Raw genomic sequence first — 4405 nt, forward strand, 5'->3', positions numbered from 1 at the left:
GCCAGGCCTCCCTGGTCATCACCAACTCCCAGAGTTCACTCAAACTCACGTCCATAGAGTCAGTGATGCCATCCAGCCATCTCATCCTCTGCAATCCCCTTCTCCGCCTGCCCCCAATCCCTCCCAGCATCAGAGTCTTTTCCAATGAGTCAACTCTTCTCATGAGGTGGCCAAAGTACTGGACTTTCAGCTTTAGCATCATTCCTTCCAAAGAACACTCAGGACTGATCTCCTTTAGAATGGACTGGTTGGATCTCCTTGCAGTCCAAGGGACTCTCAAGAGTCTTCTCCAACAGCACAGTTCAAAAGCATCAATTCCTTTGGCGCTCAGCTTTCTTCACAGTCCAACCCTCACATCCATACATGACCACTGGAAAAACCATAGCCTTGACTAGATGAACCTTTGTTGGCAAAGTAATGTCTCTGCTTTTCAATATGCTATCTAGGTTGGTCATAACTTTTCTTCCAAGAAATAGGTGTCTTTTAATTTCATGGCTGCAGTCACCATCTGCAGTGATTTTGGAGCCCCCCAAAATAAAGTCTGACACTGTTTCCACTGTTTCCCCATCTATTTCAGAGCTTACTCAAACCCATGTCCACCAAGTCGGTGATGCCATCCAACCATCTCATCCTCTGTCATCCCCTTCTCCTCCTGGTCTCAATCTTTCCGAGCATCATGGTCTTTTCTAATTAGTCAGCGTTTCTCATCAGGTGGCCAAAGTACTGGAGCTTCAGCTTCAGCATCAGTCCTTCCAATGAATATTCAGGACTGACTTCCTTCAGGATGGACTGGTTGGATCTCTTTGCATCCAAGGGACCCTGGAGCCTCAGGACGTGCCAACATGCCCCTTTGATAATATCCACAGATGCCAAGAGACCCCGCAGGGACCTCACGCAGGTCACCACAGCCTGGCCGGAGGCTCTCACATAGTTTGTGTTTGAGGCTTGGACAGGTGGCAAACTGACCCAAGAACGCCAGCTGGTTAAAAGCCAAGTGTGCCCACCTCCCAGACCCATGCCTCCCTGGGTCGGCCCTCACGCTGTCTCGGGCCCCCGTCTCTCTCCCTGGCATGTATGTGACGTCTCGTCCTCCTCCTGAATGCTTGTCCAGGGCGTGCCCCCCGCCCCAATCCCCAGCTAGGAAATCGGCTGAAAGAGGGCAGGGTCACAGAGCCTAGCACAGAGCCCGGTTCAGGGGAGCACCTCACTCTCATGATTTCGTCCCAGCTCTGTCTCCCCACCAGCCTGGGAGCCTTGAAGGAGCCGCCCTCTGTCTCCGTGTTTACCTGGCTCCAGTCCCCATGGGCCTTCCTCCTGTGTTTAATCTCCTCCGGAGCAGAGCAGGCTTTGTTGGGGCCCCCCTGCAGGGCTCTCAGGACAGGCGGCTCCCATTGTCAGGTCGGCTCCAGGGTGAGGGCCATTACGTTCTAGGTCCCCCCAACCCTCCCTCCTAGACCCACACCCCCCGCCCCCCAGCCCAGAACTGATGGATGCTGACTGTTCTGCGTGGTCCTCAGGGCTTGCAAACCTCTCTCTTTTCCATGGCCAGAGTTCTCACTTACCCTAGGAGCCGTCTGCTTCCTGTGCAAATGAAGGTGAAAAGGCCACATGTCTTACAGCATACAGAGAGGGGTCAAAGGGACGAGGTATGGCTTCCCTGCCCACCCCCAAACCACCCCTGCCCCCCAAGGCCATCTCAGTGCATGGGGTCAGTGGGGACTCTGCTTTGGTAACAGTTTCCTCTTGGGTCACAAAAGAAATTCAGAGAAAGGTGTGAACCCTCTGTGGGGCAGCTCTGGCTGCAGAAAGTGGCTGTCATTCTGTCCATCTTGGAGGTCAGAAGTCTGTAGGTTAGGGACTTGCCTATATTCCACACGAAGTCCTGTCACAGGGCACAGAACTGACCTGGAGTCCCCAAGACTCAGCCCAGGGCAGGACCCCACCAGCAGCAGCGGGGGCGGCCCCACAGGCCCGGGTTTCTACAGATGTTTATCCAGATGAGCCGTATCTTCCTCCCACTTCACAAAGCAGAACAAATGCAGGTTGGGAGGTGAGCCCAGCGGTTCTCCAACCTCAAAACCTGATGGAAGAACTGCCTCAGGCACAGCTGGTCCTGCTCCTTTAAGAGCCACAGGTTGGAACCCGGAGCCGCAGGTCTGGCAAACTGTGGGGCCTTGTGTTTCAGTAAGTGACCTTTCTGTTGGCGCTAATTGAGGAGGACTTGCCCGGATGCCAGACGTGCAGGGGCCCTGCCAGGGAGCAGGGAGGGGCCTGAGACTACTCCTTCCAGTAAAAGGCAGGCGTTTTTGGCAGCGGTCAGTTTAGAAGCCTGGCTGCTATTGTAAATCATAAGCTGATTATTGCACTTGTTCTTAAAGTTTCCGAGAGCAGTTCCAGGCAAGCTGTGAGTTGCAACACAATTGAGAGTTAAGTTTATGGTCAGGAAGAACCCTCAGCTCTTCCTCGAGTCCCTGACTCCCACTCCTTACGCTGGAACCCCAGCGCAGCCGGGCGAGGGAGGCCCCTGCAGCAGCGTGTCCTGGGCGGGCGCCACAGGACTTCACCCCCAGGCTCCGAGTGGACACACGGGCCTAAGTGGTGTTGAGAATTAATGGAAGACCTTCGTGACGGCTGAAGTGTGGTTTCAAAGTCACCAAGTGTTGGAGAAACCCCTGGGGTCTGGCAGGCCTCTCCGCCTCCTGTGCAGACGGTCTCACCGCCGTACCACCCTCCCTCCGTCTGGGCCTTGCGGGAGCTGAGCCGGCCTCTGCGCCAAATCGCTCGTTAACATTCGTGTCAGTGTTTCCATTATAAAGTGCTCTTTCCTCCTTCAGGAATATACGGCCCAACTGTAAAATTACCCTCGAGGCTGCAGGCTGGCTCAGACCCGGCGGTCTGGCTTCCTCCAGGGGGCTGCAGGGACCCCCGGGGATGGCCCCCACCCGGCGTGACCCACCCAGGACTCAGGGGGCAGCCGCCCTGCACGGACCCTGGCGAGCACAGGCAAGGGAAGGGGACAGCAGCGGCTGGCCAGGGACTGTCAGGCTCTGCTACTCGGAGAAAAGTCTAGAACCTGCGTGCGGTGTTAGGTCCTGGACCCAACGACACAACAGGGGCCCGGGTAGGGGAAAAGCTCCATTTCACAAGCTGTCCAAGAATCCCGATGACCCAGCGACAGGAGGAAGCGAGATGAGGAGGTGAGTCCGGTCACGGGTCACGCCAATGCAATGCAACGTGTTCGCCTGCTTCTAAAAATCCTCAGTAACACTTTTTAATATACAAGAGTCAAAAGTACAGCAGTTTTACAATGTAGGAAAATTTAATACATACTATATAAACAACATTATTTACATCAGAAATCACTAGGACAGTGGCATTTTTCACAAATATAAATTAATTACTGTTTAGTCAACAGGTTTTAAAAGTCCACAATTTTACAATAAAGAAAAATCACCCGTCCCCAACCAAGTGGGGCGCAGATGGACTAAAGCAGCCTGGACCCCTGGCCTGGCTCTCCTCGCCGACACGGCCGCCCCCAGACAAGCTGGGGGCCCACCGCTCCTGCTGACGAGTGGGTTTTGGTCTGTAGGATTTCCGCGTCGCTGTGTGAATTCGTAACTGGATTGCGTTTGCACCGTGCGCATGCGCCCTGATGCGGCCCTCAGGTATCAGGTTAGTGTGTCTGCAGCACGACGTGAGAGGTGTCTTGGGTTCCCGTCGGAGGGTGTGAGAAAGGAATGGCTGAAAGGAGGGGGAGCCCGGGGCAGCAGCCGATGGGGGGGCCAGTCTGGGGTTGCCGCGTCCTCGGCGGAGACGAGGGCACACAGGTGAATCCGTGCTCCTGGTCAGGTTCCTGGTGGCGCTAACTCTCCTCTTCCTCGGCCCCTGCTCTACCTAGTAACTACATCCTTCAGAGCCAGTCTCCATGGAAAACCATCCTCAGAGACTTGGGGGCGGCTTCTCCCATCCGCGAGTCAGATAATTCCTATTTGTGCAAATTTCTGGTTTTGACAGAAGCATACAGTATTCATACTGACTATGAGGAAATGCTTTTTCTACCAACCCACTCTGCACACACACTCCGGCAGCTCAACAGATGCTTTTGTGAGGATACCGTACTTTCTGTAATCAATTTAACACTGATCTGGCTGATGCTGCCTTTTGCGGCAGCATATGGCACTACAAGTCCTGATGTGAACAAAAGGAAGCTCCTTTTTCCTCATGATGAGACATCTTTGGGAATAACTCGCATCTCCTATCAACAACTCCAGAGGAAAAAAAAACAAAAACCTTGAACTCTGAAATGCAGGCCCCACCAGTCCTCCCCCTGGCCCCTCTAACTCAAAGGGTCACGACCCGACCTCCTACAGGGGAGGCCGAGCTGGGGCCTGCTCTGCGGACCCCA

This window comes from Bison bison, unplaced genomic scaffold (assembly GCF_000754665.1).
Source record: "Bison bison bison isolate TAMUID 2011002044 unplaced genomic scaffold, Bison_UMD1.0 scf7180017860443, whole genome shotgun sequence".
Taxonomy (NCBI): domain Eukaryota; kingdom Metazoa; phylum Chordata; class Mammalia; order Artiodactyla; family Bovidae; genus Bison; species Bison bison.